The sequence below is a fragment of the Colias eurytheme genome, chromosome 14 (assembly GCF_061535395.1).
Source record: "Colias eurytheme isolate Ceu_HAF_F1 chromosome 14, ilColEury1 Martin Lab GWU primary, whole genome shotgun sequence".
NCBI lineage: Eukaryota > Metazoa > Arthropoda > Insecta > Lepidoptera > Pieridae > Colias > Colias eurytheme.
In genome coordinates, this window is record NC_142993.1 from 2,218,592 (window position 1) to 2,238,171 (window position 19,580).

Consider the following 19,580-nt stretch of genomic DNA (forward strand, 5'->3'; position numbering starts at 1 on the left):
ATTTTAAGATTTGATTTTACTGATAAACCATTCTCAACATAATAAACAATTTCTGTTTTAAAGAACTGACGTCGCTACAATTTTGTGTCAATAAACCTTTTTTCTTTTTAAATACTAAAAATCGAAATCTGACATCTAGAATTGAATGCATTGATTACTTGTGAATAAAAATCACCATAACTTAATAAATGCGTTGTGTTTTTAATAATGTATCATACTTGTCTTATTTTGCTCCCTAAATTTACGAAAGAAAGTATATTACTGGGACAGGGATTCGCCTGATGAATTTTAAAATTAATATAATTATAGTAATATAATATAATTATAGGACATTATTACACAAATCGACCTAGTCCCACAGTAAGCTCAATTAAGGCATTAAATTGACATGTGTTTCAAGTTCGATGGACAAATGTTTCAAGTCCGTATCGATTAATTTACTTTAATCGATGTTTTTAAGCAGGTTACCTCTCTTCGAAGATAAAATTGATATGGACGTCAAATGTTGCCTATTAAATTGGCTCGACTATAGCATTTTTAAACCCAAATGAAAGATATGCACCGTAGTATTATATGGCATTAACATTAATTTTTTTTTTGTATAATATACAACACGACATTGAACAACATAGTAACAGTTTTTATGCATTAATTAATCTCATTTATTTTTTAAATATAAGTGTGTTAAAATGTTTTAACGATGACAGTGTAATTAAAGAATATTTCTTCCTTCCTTGTACAAAAAGAGGGCCATTACTATACAGGAATATAATTTGCGAATAAATAACATATTAATTATTAGAGCCGCTGGTTTATTTATAGCCCAAATATAAACACGATAACGCTCTATAAGGCAAATAAAATATAACAAAATGGTGTTGTTTGGTCAGTCGTACTGTAACCATGAAGCGATTAGTAATAATTAGACATCGGATTATATGCATTTGCATATTTGCATATGCAAATGCATAAAACTCTCCAATTACGGCGTTAGTGCATATTTTAGCCTTTTTCCCCAATCGTGCATATTTCGTTAAGTAGCGGGAGTTTTGATTGGTCGACTAACCTTTATTAGCCAATCAGAACGCTCAGCGAGTAAAAAAACCCTATTTTGGCATGGTAAAATGGCAAAAAATTACAAAATGGGCTCCGTTTTAAGTAAATTATGAGCCATTCAAAATAGGGCTAGATTACCCTTTTGGGGCTAAAAACTTAAAACACGGGTGGAATTCCAAACAATTGCTAGATTTAGCCCGGAAAAGTCTAAAGTGGCAGCACTGGGCTCGCGGGTGATAAACGTCACAAATTTGCGCTCGAAAATTTGGTAAAAATTATTAATTGTATATTGGCACAAAAACTATACTTAATTTCAAGAAAATTTCACTGTTTTTGTACAATCTTTGATTTAAATATATAAAAATAATAAAGGTTTTTTGATTTTGTATTGTGCATATTTTAGGCATATCAGTCGTTTTTAGTGCATATTTCGGCCTTTTTTAGTGCATATTTGCATGCATATTTTGGCATTTTGTTAGTGCATATAATCCGATGTCTAGTAATAATGCTTCTTATGGTTCATATAGTATTGTCATATCCTAAGCATATGAAGAATATAATATGGGATTACAAGGAACCTGGAAAGGGTGTCTGGTATGTTGTTTGGATCAGCTAGAGTGATGTAAATCCCAATTTGCAACTTCGAAATGTTGTTCTCGCTGCGCATCACGTGATAAACTTTTAAGACCTTCTCATAGAACGAGCGGTTTTGCCAATATTTTGCTTCAAACACGAGCAAAACTAAAAATTTCAAATTTTCGGGAAAAACGAACCATCTTTGAAGGGCCACAGATTAGTTGTTATAAGGTTTAGAGAGATGCGGTTAGGCTTAAATTGTTTCAAATTTAATTAGCTTTATTAATGTGGTGAATGTTACTTGTTGGAAACGCATAGTTTATGACTTTTAAAGGAAAAAGTGTAAAAAGTCCAAAATTTTCGCAGTTTTTCACGCCATCATGTCCACCCGGGAAAGTTAAAGCTCCGTGGGGACATTGCATCACTTGTGAAGGGTAAGTTTTATCTTTCTTTATCTATACCTACTAATATTATAAAGCTAAAGAGTTTGTTTGTTTTTTGAACGCGCTAACCTCAGGAACTACTGGTCCGATTTGGAACAAAAAAAGGCTATAGGCTATATAATATCATCACGCTAAGACCAACAGGAGCGGAAAAATGCGGATAAAACTGCGGGGCACAGCTAGTGAGCTAGAAGGTAATGTAGGTGGGTATAAAAGGTAAGTCTAAAACCGCATATAGACGACCATAACTAAGGTATTACGAGCGAATGAAAAATGTGACATTTGTTTACATTTTAAGTAATATTACACTATTACAATGGCGTATACACAAGCAGAGTTTTGTTTTTTTGAACGCGCTGAACTCGGGAACTACTGGTCCAATTTGAAACATTCTATCGGTGTTAGGTAGCCCATTTATCGAGGAAGGTCGTCGTGATCGTGATGTATATCATCACGTATATCATCACGCTAAGACCAACAGGAGCACTGCGGGTAAAACCGCGAGGCACAGCTCGTAATAATATCTAATACAGTTTTATGAATGATTTTAAAGCATTGGTTTTCTTTTCAGATACATGAAGACTTTCCGAAAAGCTGGAAAAGGCTGCCAACAAGAACAGAAGAGTTGAGTTAAAATAGACCCAACTTTTGATAGCAAAAGTACATTGTACCTATTCCTTTGAAGAATAATAAATATATTAAAGAATTATTGGTTTTTATTCAATTTATAAGTAACTAGCTTTAGCTTGCGGGTTCACTCGCGTGGTACTGGACAAAAAGTAGCCCATGTGCTATTCCAGACAATTCTCTCTCCCTGTTCCAAATTTTATAAAGATCCGATCAGCTGTTTTTCGTGAAAGAGTAACAAACATTATATTATATTCTTACAAACTTTCATGTTTATAATATTACTAGCTTGCTAAATAAATATGCCAGGTATAATCAGCTCTTGTAAAGCGCCCCACGCTGTTTTCAGAATTATACTATTTATTGGTTATTATTTCCTAGAGTAATAATTATTTTTTACTTTTGATGTGAAACATCTATCGGCTCACTTGTAAACCGAATTGTTGACGTGGCGACGCTTGCCATGGCGACGGGTCGCCACGCTATACACATCTATAGGCTCACTTGTAAACCGAACGATGTTTCACATCTGCCAGGCGTCCCATGACGGCTCACATTTTTTTTAGTGGTATCTATCTTGAAAGCGTGTTTTTTAGTTTTTCAAACTATATTTATTTTTTAAATATAAGTGTGTTAAAAAAATTTGACGATTACAGTAATTAAACAATATACCTTCCTTCCTTGTACAAAAAAGGGCATTATAATTCATTTTAATTATATGTATTCCCAATTATTGGGAAACTCACTTTTTATTTACACGATAACGCTATAAAAAGCAAACAAAATTGTGTTGTTTGATCAGTATTACTATAACCATGAAGACATTTGTAATAATACTTCTTACGGTTCATATAGTATTGTCATATCCTAATAGGTCCTAGCCGTGCGCTGAATGTATATGTGCTAGCATTTGCTTCTTAAGTACCTAAATCGTTAAAAGAAACATATTTCCATACGATCGTGCACTTTAAAATATTCAATGCAATCTCGATGTTATTGCAATAACGACCATTGTTATAACGACAAGAAAAGACAAAGCAAACTAAAGCAAGAGTTAAAATAATGTTCATTTTATTTATTTTATTTGATCTCCGCTCCTAAATTAGCGGGAAAATGATAGGATTGAAACTGTAGAGGCAATAATTCTTGTTAATTGACGTTGCGGTGCTGCTAATGGAAATAAATATAAAAGGCATAATTTTTAACATGTTTTTATCGATTTTAATTGTATGTAATTATTGATTGGGGTTGATTCGTTTATTTAAATGAATCGAATTTAAATGAGAAATATAAAAATATAACAACTACTTAATTATTGTTTATTACATGTATTTGTATTTTGGACCTGAAGGAATGAAGGTATCGTTTTGCAAAGACAAAAACGATACCCGCACGTCCTCTTCAAATATATACTTACACAGGCAGCTGCATTTTTTCAGACCAGAGTAGACCTCTCAAACATAGAGAAAACCTATTTCTAAAGAATACGAGCTTTGTTGTGATAAAGGAATATTTCTATTGCCGCAAATAGCCAGCAAGCGTAATGACTAATAAGCAAATATAATACTTCCTTCGAAATCTGAGTGATCCTCTTACATTGACCCAATTAAGGAGTTAGTACGGACACAGGAGCCTCAAGAACGAAACCATTATATCTTGACCTCCATCTCAAATAAACCTCGACCTTATTCCCACACAATAAGGGTCAATTTGTAACAACCGATTCAGTGATGTGGATATATTTAATAGAGAATTAATACATAAGATCGGTAATTGAATATGAAAGCTTCAGTGGAGTGCTCCTAACTATGGACATTTGCAGGCTAGAAGTTTGTTATGTAAGTTGGTATATCGCATGAATAAATGTCTGGAAATTCACACGGAGGTTAATGTCTAATTACCAATGATAATACCGTTATATTGATAACTAGAAAAGTAAATTTCTGTCTCTAGTTTTGTACAATTCCGTCGTTGTATTTTAATTTTTTTTATGTATTTTAAACTTTTTTACATATAAAATAAAGGTTGGTTCGTTAGTATTTATCATATTATATATAAGATAAATACGTTATATACTGTAGAAAAAATATCCTTGGCCCTTGAATTATCAATTATTTATGAGCAAAGATAAAATGAATTCAAAATAATTTGGATAGTACGTAGTTCATCTCAAAATCATGCCGAATTTAGTTAGATAAATAGTAAATTAAATAATTCTTCTGATTCTAAAGGCCTTGGGACCTTTTTGTTTCGACGTGATGCGAATGGAAATTATTCCGATAGGATTTAGCTTGGACGATAAATTCGCGGTTTCAATAATACAGCCAATTATACGTTGAGCATTTACTTGGTTATACTGCTTTCAAGTAGGTATTATATTACCTATATTGTGTGTATTTTCTGAGTTTTGGATTATTTTCTGGTGGATTGGTTGTTGTATGAGTTTCTTGTTTGGTTGATAATGTGTTAGGGGGATTATTTTGTACTAGCTGCGCTCCGCGATTTCACACACATGGCTCCGCTTCTGTTGATCTTATCCTGATGATATATAGCCTTACAGCCTTCCTCGATAAATGGGCTATCTAACACTGAAAGAATTTTTCAAATCGGACCAGTAGTTCCCAGTATTAACCAGTAGTTATACAGATACAAGCCTTACATTTTCAACAAAATATGGTCAAATATAAAATTCCATATGAAATTGGTAGAAATAACGCAAAATACGGATTTTTTATTTCTCAAAGGAAAAGTGTATGTAAATTAATCCACTGTCTTCTCTTTTCCTTGTTATTTTACCAATATTCCCTTGAGAGTAAAACGGAAGGCGAATAACTTAGACACAATATGGGTTCGATCGTAGAAATTACGTCTATATTGTATTTGTTGTAATTTCTATGAAAAATAATAATATTTTATATGTGAACATATTACATACTAGCTGCGCTCCGCGGTTTCACCCCCGTGGCTCCGCTTATTGGTCTTAGCGTGATGATATAGCCTATAGTCTTCCTCGATGAATGGGCTATCGAACACCGAAAGAATTTTTCAAATCGGACCAGTAGTTCTTGAGATTAGCGCGTTCAAACCAACAAACTCTTCAGCTTTATAATATAAGTATAGATAAATACAAGCTCACAACATTTTATGATTCTTTACGATTTTTTAGCAATAGAGAATAATTTCATTTGTATTCCTAGTTTTCATTTCACTCAAATACAAAGCATATTTACCACAACACACAAAAACATCTTGTAAAATGTAAACATTAATCACATAAATTATATCCCTTGAAGAAATAGCAAAATAAACGCTAGAAAATATAGAACTATCAAACGCTTACCTGTAAAGATAGGTATTAATACCGTTAGATTTATTTCCACCCTCTCGAATAAATCATTGGAAGCTGCGGTCCAGCATCTTTCAGTATCACGTAAGTGTGAGATATTCGCGCCAAATCTCGTAAATACCTTGAAATGATAGTTATGCTACGTGTGGTTGTGAATTATGATTAGAAAGAAAGAAAGAAAGAAAGAAAGAAAGAAAGATCATTTATTTGACTCCACAATAATAATTAATAACAAACACAATTGACACAGAATACAATACTTAATTCAAATGATTAATGATGATTAGATAACATTATAATATTATGAGTGTGAAAGAAAATTCTGATATGCTAATCATAGATTGTGGATAAGTTATAGCTATTTTTTAATTGCTACAGTTAGGTTTTCAAGCCCTTATTATTACACAAATACAGGTCTTACATTTTCAACAAAATATTTTCAAAACATGGAATAAAAAAACTTTCTGTAGTGGATAGAACATTTTTAAACCAATTAAGCATCTCCGCCTTATAAATCTGAAGTTGTAGGTTTATTTATCAATCATTTCAACTCAACCATTATAAAATAAATATGTAGTAAAATATTAATTCAAATGAATTACTTATTTACTTTTTTTAATTCAATCAAAATAATTTTAAGCTATTCCTGTTAAATAGAAGCGTCGTGTCGTCTTAGTTATTCGACTTATTTAGTCTCATTAGAACTGTTTCCAGAATCTAAGCTGTATTATAATTATTAGGAAAAGTATTAAGCTATTGCATAGCTTCTATCGCGGACCTTGAGCGCAGGGACCGAATCCAGAAATTGCGTAACGAAAAACCTCACGCTCCTCACTCCGACGGTCGCGGAAGTGTGGCTTGAAGGCATAGCATGCAATAGCTTTGCCGCGGCAGTCCCCGAGTGCCACACGTCTTTTTTATTTATCATAATTTATATAACAACGACGCATACTAGCTCAGTTTATCAAAATAAACATAGAGTCTGTAGTCATAATTATTGATTTTAGGAAAGATTACACGTACTTATCTTACAAGATCCGTTTCAAATCCGACGATCTCATTAATACGTACTTAATAATGTAATTAGAAGCCTAACTCAAGCCTATTCAATGGGAATACATCTTCTCAGCCTCTTAATCATTATATATTCTTATTGAAGTGCTGTCTGTTAAGCTGATAAGTTCGTACTGATAGTCACTTGTATCTGAGACTTACAATGTTATATGGATTATTTAATCAATCATTTTCTTTGAGCTATTCAGTAATATTATCTACATGTTTATTAACACAATGTTTTTCACTGTATGTAAAACTGAAAAGGCAAAAAAATGGAAAAAGAAGAAAAAACTTGAAAGATTTTTAAATTTAAAAAGATTGTCTTAGCACTGTATCCTATGTCCCCGAAAGCTATCTCTATACTTATATTATAACGCCGAAGAGTTTGTTTGTTTGTTTGCGCTAATCTCAGAAACTACGGGTCCGATTTGAAAAATTATTTCGGTGTCAGATAACCCATTTATCGAGGCAGGCTATAGGCTATATATCATCACGCTAAAACCAAAAGGTGCGGAGCAATGCGGGTAAAACCACGGAGCACAGCTAGTTATCATTAAAAAAAGCTATATAAACATCGATGTATAATTTAAACTTTCAATTCCTCATCAAAGTACATATAACTAGAACTTATTACATCCCTATCACTGATCACAGGATCTTCAATACTGAGGAAACTGTCAAATCGCTTCAATTGCAATCTTCTAATGCATCTAACCAAAGCCAAAGCCTTACCTTAAACATCGAATATGTGTATCAATCAATCTATAAAATCTATCATCATTATAGACATACGAAGATTGCCTCGAAATAGAGTAGTTCAGTAAAAATGCAAAACAATTTCAAGGATATATGTCTGAACATTTACTTCAAGTGACTGCTCTGAGCTACGAGCACATTTAAGACCCGTTTTCATGCGAGTTTTTCTTTTAAATCTACATATTTGGGAATTTTCGTTTGCTCTATGAATGGATATTTTTCGTCTATGGAAATTTAAATATAATGTAGACGTTAAAATATTAAATGAAGGGTTGAAATGACGCAGTTATAACTCAAATTTAATTATTAGTGTTACATTTTTCCTTTATATAATATTAAAGTGTGATGTTCGCCCTGAAATCTTTTTAATTTTTTCCTGTTTCAATGACCAATACTTTTTTTTTCTGGGATTTTGTGCTGAGCGACATTACGTTGTGTATATTAATCATAAGGAGCAGTGTAATACCATACGAAAAAGCGAAAGCGTATGATGCTTGTGAAAATTATTAGTAAATTGGAATAAGTTGGGTGTGATAGATGCCTGCAATAATTGTCTATTGTTATATTAAATTGATATAAAATTCCGACATTCATCATGGCTGTTTATTATCAATTTAATTATAAACATATTCTAGAGTTTATACTTTCCAGATTTACCTGTGGAACTTTTCATTTTTCACCTAATTGACATTGATATACAGATATGGAATTCCATTATATTTCCCGAGCCTCCAAACCGGAAGTATTTCGCAAAATATGATCTGGACCATTTTTGTAAGCATTAGATTCGTAAATCTTAGGCATACGCCCCGGGATAACATTAGCGTGATGGATAATTCTGTTTTGTGATGTTAAGAAAATTATTTTTATAACGACTTTTGCGAGATGGATTTTCGGAACTTGTTTATTATAACGTTTATCTTTCTGTTTGTTGAGATCTGTTTTGTTGTGATTTGTGTTAGCATAGGCTTTCTGGGTCGTTAGAAATGAGGTTAGAGAGTATGAAAGAATATTCGGTTGAAATTGTATTATGTTTCATTCATTATTTGTTCTGCTTGTGGCTATTTAATAACAACATTGTTGTTCACCATAGATACAGTTTTCAGTCTTGTCTCATCTATAAACTTTGTGTTAATCATCTTGAGATTAATATTAGTATATCCTTCGGAATTTGGTGTACAATATACATTGTATACAAACTGAAGAACATATCATTGCACTCGATAAATCGACCGATTATTACACTAAAGCTACAATAGTATAGCAATGATATCGTGAAATATGACGTCATTAAGCCACCATGTTCACCGCTTCGAAGCTCCAGCGATGGCTCTGGCCGATTGAACGTGAAAATTTTGCCGATCGAGCCATAATTACATTAAATGTACCAAAAATATAGTTTAGATTTTAAAACCGAGTCGGCACATATAATTTCGTTATTCGATACCTATGAAATTTTTATCCGCTCACCCGTAAAGTGGTAGAAAAATGTTATTTTATTTATTGAACATTTTATGTAGTGCTCTTGATTTAATTATTTAGTTCTAGTTTAGTTTATTTTAAAAGTTTAAAACACACATATTTTATCAATTTATTAGCGTATTCATTTGTATTGTAATAAAAGAATGTGCTTTTTTAATTTTTCAATATTTAAATAGTACAAAAGGTACAAATAAAAAACTTCTAATTGATTAACAATTCTGCAACTCTAAGACAAAACCATATTTATAACTGTTTAAGTTAATATTGTGGTAAATACTTTCACAATACATCGGCCCTTAAAACAAACATTTAAGATATTATAAAAGCCTCGCCGCAAAATCATTCCTAATTCAAATATACGCACTACGCAGGTCGATCTTAACGTAAATAAAAAGCCTTCGTACGATTTAGAGCAGGCTCCAAGGAGATGTTCGTTTGCAAAAATCGCGGACCTAAATCTGACTTCTGATATATATTGTATAGATCCCAGACATCCTATAGACAGATGTTGCCAACCAGTTTTGTGGTCCCCCTGCCCGCACCCCGGTAATTAAATATGGCATACAAAGAAAAAAATAAAAATTTCCAAAACATGCCGTGTGGGGTATCAAATGAAAGAGCTTATTGAGTAGATCACGAATATATAGCATACTATATACATTTCTTACACTTTCTCTAAGATTTTTTAGAAAATTTACGAAAATGGTCCATTTTTGAGTTGACTTTAAACCACTATAGATTGAAAACTCATGAATATATTTTTTAAATTATTATTTTAAATAATTAACAATAGTCCATTGTTTATGATTCAATAGTTCGTAATATAATATAAGTGAGCTATGTGGTGGATTTGATGAAAATAACTATATACTATATGAACTTGAAAATATACTCGCCATCTTTGAATGCTCCCACCACTCCCCCATGCAACTATTTCACTGTACGAAATATTGAATCGTAAACAATGGACTATTGTTAATTATTTAAAATAATAATTAAAAAAATATATTCATGAGTTTTCAATCTATAGTGGTTTAAAGTTAACTCAAAAATGGACCATTTTCGTAAATTTTCTAAAAAATCTTAGAGAAAGTGTAAGAAATGTATATAGTATGCTATATATTCGTGATCTACTCAATAAGCTCTTTCATTTGATACCCCACAAGGCATGTTTTGGAAATTTTTATTTTTTTCTTTGTATGCCATATTTAATTACCGGGGTGCGGGCAGGGGGACCACAAAACTGGTTGGCAACATCTGTCTATAGGATGTCTGGGATCTATACAATATATATCAGAAGTCAGATTTAGGGCCGCGATTTTTGCAAACGAAACTCCACTGAGAGTCCGGTCTAATTGCCACATGTCGAGCTTTAGTTCAGTGATCTTAAGGGTGTGTTCACACCAACAGAGTTTTTAATTAAAATTAAAAAAATACTTGTTTAAGTCTTTGAAATTGTATGCATACTTTTAATTGGTTGCAATACAAAATAATTTGGAAAATCCAAAAGTGCACGCCTCATAATTTTTTTTTAATAAATATTTATTAATTATTATTTTTGTTTATTTAATAACAATTAAACCACATCGAATCAGACCCTGAAAAATGAAAGGGTTCTATTCCTGAGCATACTCAAGCGTAAGAGAAAAAAAAAGACTCGATTAGTAAAGTATTTCGGTCGCTATCGTGTTAACAAGAAAAAGGATCCGCACATACAGACACACGGACGTCCAAGACAGAACTTTTTTAAACTGTTTTTTAACTAGTTTAAATAACAAAAATGACATCAAAAATATCATGAACGTTAAAAATAGTGTTTTTTCTTAATATGTGTGTGTATGTATTATCTTACAAGTGCAATGTATGATACATAAAGACATTTTAAGTTTGAAAAATCAGATGTTTTGCGCGAAGTGACAGTAGTACCCACCTCAACGCTTCGCTTATGAGGCGTGCAATAATCCACAATAAAAATGATATATTCTTTAAAATTGTGATTGAAAAAGTATTCACAAATAATAATGGATCATTTTAATAGCGCTACAAAAGGCGTAATTGGCTGAGAATTTGATAAAGTGAAACTTTTTTATCGTTCCGATTTTTCAGCTTACCATTTATTATCTTAAAAATTGAACGTATCGTCCTAAATAATATTTATTTGCATTTGAATGATATTATATCAAATCAAATCTCTTCAATACTCGCTCTACGTTCCGTGCTCTACGTATCGTAGCTTCGTAGCATATGATCGTAGAAATCTTCAAGCGAAAGCGTGCGTTGGCTCTAGGGAATTTTACCGCATATAGGTATCGGCTATTAGATCATTGTCATACTATACAGGGTTAGTTTTCAATGACCGGCCAAATTTTCAGAAATGGTTCAGAATCGATAACATTTTCAAAAAACGTTTTTTTTTTAAATAGATTCCTGTCCACCACTAAAAAGCGAACGTGTGGACATTACAAAAGCACAATTCAGTTCAACAACTTAGATAGGTAGAAGTTAGCACACACATAAATTTGGCGCTGCGCAAACGCACACAGGTGCATGCATTGATTATCGCGTGTTTACGATTTAGGAAATTTTTAAGACATTTTCAAATGAATGCTATTATTTTTTTTTTATTTGACAATTATATTTCAAATGTACCTTTGGTTTAATATCTAGAGATCTTAATTTTAAATTTTGGCTGGTCATTGAAAACAAACCTATATATCATTTTTATAATAGGCATTGGCTATTTACCGCGGAGAAACATGTTATTATATATTATATAAATTCCTTTGACGACGCAGGCGAGCGAAGTCGCGCCGAAAAGTTAATCTAAACAACGTTTTTCAACTAACTATTTGCAATAAATCTATCGCTTTCCGCTCTTACCCTAATCGCAGTCAAGAACGAGAAGTTCTATGTAATTTTTTTGCATATTACTATGTATTTTGTATTGTACGTTTTTGTTAACGTGAAGCACTAGTGGTTTATAATATAAACGCGACGCAGGCGGTATGGTTCACTGAGTCCTTTATTTTATATACTTTCTGAGCTCTGTTCTGTTTTATTTAATTCTTCAACCTTTTGAGTTAATAAAACACTACTATTATAATAGTAACATTAAAAGTTTAACTTTTAATTAATTTGGTTATTGCTTTTTGTCACGTCACGCCTTCTTATTGTATTGTTTTCTTTCCTTTTAGTACAAATAAAACGTTGTGATTAATTCTAAAAAATGATACGGTAGTATGCAAAATGCTGTTTTAATATCGCTACAATTTAATGCCTGCGAAAATACGTCAAAAGTTGATGGTCCTGCAAATCTCACGCAATCGTTTTTGTAAAGTTTGTGTCATGAGAATTGTTTTACACGTGCCTTTGTAAACATATTTAGAATTTTTATTTAAAAGTACCAAAAATATGTAATTGAAAATGAATTATGCTAGAACACGAAAATGTCAAAACCACATCAATTTCATTAAAAGAGGTCATAAACTCATATAACGATTAACTCAAGATAATTTCTTTACATTATGTCTGGTTTCGTTTACTTTATGAATCGGGTTATATAAAAACCGTAACACTATGTATAAGCATGCTTCAAATATAATTTAAATTCAACAATCTTGCTCGTGCTCGACACTGTAAAAGCAATCGTGTTTTTATAAGCTCTCGGAGATTGTAGTCTGTTTATTTTACACTTTAGTGTAGTTTTCATAACTTTAAAAGATTGTTGCGCTATGTTGACTATTGAGGTTTCCGTCTTGTGAAATAATGGAGTTATCTTTTTAAACAGATTGTCGTTCTTTCAAGTCTTTGTGGAGGAAAGCTTTTTAATCCGTTGTTTTAGAATAATAGCATTATATAATAGACTCATACCTCAACGAACTGTTACATAATGTAACTGTATAGTTATATGTTGCATTTTTGTACGTATGCTACGTACAAAAATGCAATATGGAACTGTTATATAAAAAAAAGAAATGTGTATTCTCTCCTTCTATGTGTAACAGAGAAAAAATCGTAATGAATACCCCACCATTCTTTCAATGAAAATAAAAAACAATGACCCCTTACAATCATAAGAACAACAATACAAAGAAAACAGTTTACGTATCAGCAATCCCAATCAAAGTACAACTTCATATAATCACAAAAGCAGAAATACCATCATTACCGCAGTGACATTATAATAAGTCACTGCAGTTGCAAGATATAACAGTGCAATCGTTAGTCAGCCGGTACAAACATGACTGGCGGGATGCCAGCGGTAATATAACCTTAGAGCAACTGTGTGAAACGATAACAGAAGGACATCACTATGTTTACGTGGTCACGATGCTATAATATAGGGTTGTATGTGGTATTGATTGCGGACTTTGGCACAGTGAAGTCTTAGTAAAGATTGTTGTGGGTTGGTGTTTTGTTTGTATAACTACTAATCGTTCCACACAATTTCATTGCTTTTGAAGGATGTAGTTAAAAAAGTTGCAAAAATACTTTTTTTATTGCTCCTTCGCTCCGTGGTCGTAATGTGATATAACTTTTTCGATAAATGGACCATCCAAAAAAATACAGTCTGTATTTCTGTGTATTCTATTCCATAATATAAATAATATAGTAATATGCAACCCATTTTATTTGAGCATTGTAAATCTGAAAGAAAGTTTTTTATGCAACAAACCTACTAAAAACTTCAAATATTGTATAAATGTAAAGAGTTTTTATTAACAGTAGTATTGCGGTAAATTGGCTATAAATACATATTTAAATTGTCTCTTCGTTTTACTATCTTGATATGTCTAAAATCAATAGTGACAAATAATAAATGAATTAAATTGTTTAATTATACGATATGTAAAAATAATTAAATATAAATCATGTTGAGTATAAATCAAGAAAACAGTATTAAATTTTCGAAACGTTTTTTAAGACACTTCAAACAAAATGACGCTGCAATAATTATCACTAATCCGCTGTGTTTTTTTATTTTATATGTATTTCTTTCATTTCGGCCTTAAATCGCGTAAATATGTTTTAATGTACATATTTCAATATGTGTCGAAGATACGAGGTACTAATGATAGATGGTACAAGGTCAGGCGATATATAAATCAAAGGTCATTACTTAAAAATAAATCAGTGTAGGTATCAACATAATATTTTCCTTAACATTTTCATGTGCGATAACTCTCAGAATAATGAAAGACGGACGGACGCCTTTATTCTACAAACCTGACACAAAATAAAATGCGATTAAATCTCAAAACCATTTTTCTTATAAGCAATGGTGTGATCATATTGTTGATGTAAGTATCCATAATCCCTACTTCCCTACTAATATTATAAATGCGAAAGTAACTCTTTCTGTCTGTCTGTCTGTCTGTTACGCTTTCCCGCTTAAACCTCTCAACCGATTTTGATGAAATTTGGCACAGACAACCTTTAAATTGTCCTTTCGCAATAAAAGGTACCCTGAGAAAGAACATAGGCTACCTTTTATTGCGAAATGTGTACCACGGGCGAAGCCGGGCCGGACCGCTAGTATATAATGTTATAAATACGAAAATTTGTGTTTTGTGGCTAAACAAGCACGTATTTTAATAAATTGTAGAATGAAAACAGAGCATAAAAATGTTTGCTTATTGCCATCTTAATATGAATACTATTTCTTATGCATTTAACTTTAAAAATGAAACTACTAAATCGTAACAACACATTAATTCAAGTGTATACAGTTATGGCGTTAGAAGAACATAGTTTTACAATTTATACAACCAGAGTTTGGCAACAATTCGATTTGATAACAATGTTTGCGAGCAATTCGATACAGCATATCGTAATTTTTATTTATGTATGCGACATACGACGAACATATATATGTTCAATAGTTACGTAACATCAATTTAGTATCGCGATGGCTCAATATTTACCCGATATTTCGTGGGTCAATCATTTTTCGTAGTGTTTGCATGTTGCCGTTTTTTGACGTGAACATCGAAGCTTCCATCTATCTTGGCATAACCTAAATTGTAAAGCAACGAAGTTAACGGGAGGGAGGAAATATTGTATTTTACATGGTGTTTGATGTAGTTGTTGAACGACTATAATTTTAGTGTATGCTTAGCAATACATTCTGATTATTGCTAAGCATATATTACATTTTATTACATTTTATAGTCTACTAGCGGTCCGCCCCGGCTTCGCCCATGGTACCTATATGTTTAAACTATCCTATCTCTCAAGTTGGATCGAACTGCACATGGTGTGCGAATTTTATTATAATCGGTTAAGTTGTTTAGGAGACCATTGAGGACAAACATTGTGACACGAGATTTATAATATATATTAGACGACTAGCTGTGTCGCACGGTTTTACCTGTAGACAAAATCAAGTACAATTTATCATTTGTTATTCTCTTAGAATTTAGATGTACCTGTTTGACTGTTAAGTTTCATCCAAATCCGTATATATTTTTGTGAAAGAGTAAAAACATCCATCTTATATATAAAAATGAATCGTAAAATGTGTTGGTAAGCGCATAACTCGAGAACGGCTGAACCGATTTCGATAATTCTTTTTTTATTATATTCCTTGAAGTACGAGGATAGTTCTTATGTAGAGAAAACGAAAATATTATATACCACGGGCGAAGCCGGGGCGGACCGCTAGTTTATAATATAAGCAAATTTACTTTATAATATTAGTCTTATTATCAAGCAAACATTGATGTAGAGCAAATAAGTAATATAAATGCTGAGTTGAATTTATTTCTATCAAAATGCTATTAATTATGCTATGTAAATTACAATATATGTTATGTTGATATTGGTACGATTGTATCAATAAATGGGATATAAAATAGCATTAATTTTCTCGTAATAATATGCTAGAGATAGAGCAACTTATTTATATTTTGTTCTTTTCGATGTTATTTTTGTATACAGCAGAATTGGGTGAAATGTTGTTTGAAATATATAAATATGTATAATTAATTAAATAATCCGCCTCTAAATTTTTTTTTTGCTTTTTTACGCCTTCAAATATAAATTTGATCATAATTTATTGTTAAAAGATATGGAAATTCCATAATTTCACCTCAAGCTGCAAACCAATAAACTGATTTACTACTACAAAAACTTGGCCAGCACTGCATAAATAATTTAGTTTAGAATTTCCATTCACGAAATTATAATATATTGAGTCTTGCATCCCACATAACTTGGCATATAATTCTGGCATACATCCAATACAGTCTTACTCCTGAATTGGCAAAAGCTTATTGTGAACATATCTCAACTTTGTTCCTCTTAGACTGTTTCAGTAAATTTGAGGCTTTCAAAACGGTAATAGAAAACGCCGAATAAAAGGCACATTCAGAACAATGCCAAAGAGGGTGGTTTTGTGTGTGTTAGAGGGGATTGCATCGGTTATTTTTTATTTTTGTATTAAAGTTTAGAGGTAGTTTTGATAAAAAGAGTTGAGTATTTAATAGAGAAATGAAGGAACAATTATTAAACGAAAAATACGATATTAAATGTAGTTAAGATTTGCGTACTTGCGCGAATAGCCTTAATAATAAAAAAATCAGAAAACTTTCATATACCTAAGTAAAAAGGCTCTGCATTTCTATATTTTTAATAAGATTTTAGTATTACTTTATTTTCTGTACGCATTGACAGTTATCATTTTCAGGAAAGCATTGCATCTTTTTAATTGGATCTTAAATATTGACTCATGTTGATAATACATATAGGTAGGATAAGTTGAAGATTAATTTTAGCTCGTTTTTAGGTCCTTGACCCGGCCTAAATTTTAACGTTTTATTCAAACAAAATAACTAAATATGACGCAGGGATAACGTTTGTTGAAGAAAGAATTTTCAAAATCGGTTGAGCAGCTCTGTTATTTTTCTTTCATCATTTCTCTAGTAAAAGTCAAAATCTAAATTAAAACAGTTTAACTACACGAGCAGAACATGTACAGTATAATATCGTTTTAAAAACTTTAATGAATGGCTTTATTCTCAACCTTACAGCTTCATTTAAAACGAAACTATTTCAAGTGGAAAATGTTTCTATTTTAAAATAACTTCCATCAATGTTGCACTCATTACTTTGCTGATAAAAATTTGTTCTCATTTTGACGATCTTCGCTGAAGATTAATTAGCTTCTTCGAAAATTTTACCATTTTCAGGTCGAAATGAACGTCTTTTGAGGTGGAAATTAAAGTCTTATGGCAGGTTATTGGGTAAAAGTTAGTAGTACATTATCGTGGCTATTGGTTCCGCTATTGTTTACAGATCTAGAATACCTGAAGTAGTGAATAGTCTGAAGTTCTGGGTTCGATCTCAAGGGAATTTCTGATTAGTTTCCAGAATTTGAAATTGTGCGATTATGCTAAACGTTTCAACTTCTTGGCTCTTAAACGAAGGTAGATTATACTTACATAATATTAATCCAAGACCTCATGTTAAATCCGATGTAACGATTTGTAGACTGGAATAGAAAACACTTTCTGTGAAATAATTGCTGTAATTACTAAAGACTTCGCCTGTGAACTTCTCAAGACTTATTTGACGTATCAGCTTACGCCAGCTCTTCTGTCTGTCTTTGATAAAAGGTTTTACTTATAAGGTAGATTTTTCAGAAATAAGTAGGTATATTTTTTAAAAATTCTCATAGGTAAGTATATTTTTTATTACTAGCTGTGCTCTGCGGTTTCACCCGCGTGACTCCACTTCTGTTTGTCTTAGCGTGATGATATAATATAGCCTTCCTCGATAAATGGGCTATCTAACATCGAAAGAATTTTTCAAATCGGACTAGTAGTTCTTGAGATTAGCACGTTCAAACAAACAAACAAACTCTTCAGCTTTATGGGTAATATTAGTATAGATTTAGGTGTTTATAAGATAAAAATATTACAAATTTCTTTCCCTACAAGCTTTACATGCGACAAAATGTCCTAGATATAATCCGTGTATTTTATTCCTAAACAATTCCCTCAATATGTCCTAAAAATTTTACGAGCATGCACTTACGATTCACGCTTCGCCGCGGCCGTCTATCGGCACGCACGGCACATAAATAAAGAGCAGATTTAGTGAGCCTCTGTTGAATTTGTAGACATCCAATCATAAATATCGCAGGCCACGCTAGTGATGAAAACAGATGTGATCTGAGTGTAATATTGTTCGCTTAATTCTTTTTTTTGGATTAGTGTATGACCCACTTTTTTATCATATGGCAGTTTTATCAAGGATAGCAGCACTCCATGGTGTGTGAATACTGAATATTCTTTCCTTGTACATTTCTCTTGTGATAGATAGTATAAGGTTTAATATTATCTAATTACTGTGTGCTCTGTTATTAGTTGTGCTCTTTTATTAACTAATGTATTGTGTCCTTACTTGTACTTTTCTCTGTGGTGTGCACCACAGAGAAAAGTACAAGTATTTTTTTGTTTGTTTGTACTGTTCCAATTTCTATGGATACAATAAAGAAAATTCATTCATTTGTTTCTATCTATTATCTCATGGAATTTTCACAAGATTTTGTACTGTACGGTATGTTATAATGTTGTAGGTTCGCTTTATTTTAGATAGTATAATATAAATTTCAATTAGGCCTAATGAAAACTTTGTCTAGACATTTCCTTCATACAATACAGAGCGCTCATAATCCCTAACACATGTAGGATTTAACCTAATCTTTGTGGTCTTTTGTCTTGTACAAAATACGCGTAAACAATGTGAGGTAAATTTCATAATATATTACACAAAGAAAGCTTACATCAAAAGTTTATAAGGAGGTATAGAAAACTTCATAATCAGACCGGGCTGTAATTCCTACAATACAACGGGACTCAATAATTTAACCAAGCATGATAATGTTTCCAGCTATTTCTACAGAATTTGTTCCTTTACAAGACCGACATCACACAGTCGAGTCACGTGCCTCGTATAATTGGAATTCTCTATGAAACGGAATGATCTTATAAAGGCAGATTGACATCAAATAAATCGCGAAATTTCCATTTAAAAATAATGAGTACGATTTCGCTGGTGACCTATTAAGATGAAAGAGGGGTTGAGGTTTTGTGTGTCGTGGTGATTGTTGAATTATGGTTTATAACAGGGAAATGTTATTCAAAAGAGGTCATGTATTTATGTATTTCCCTTTCAAATTATATTTATAGTAATTGAGAAATAATATTATATTATGCAAAACACTGATTATTTGC

General features: G+C 31.9%; 1 long non-coding RNA gene across 1 annotated transcript; it reads left to right on the forward strand.

Moving 5' to 3' along the window:
* Positions 1-1,934: 1,934 nt before the first annotated feature.
* LOC149902720 (uncharacterized) lies at positions 1,935-2,784 on the forward strand. The gene is made up of 2 exons (XR_016457465.1): positions 1,935-2,066; positions 2,647-2,784. It is a non-coding gene; the product is annotated as an uncharacterized LOC149902720 (long non-coding RNA).
* The last annotated feature ends 16,796 nt before the right edge of the window (positions 2,785-19,580 follow it).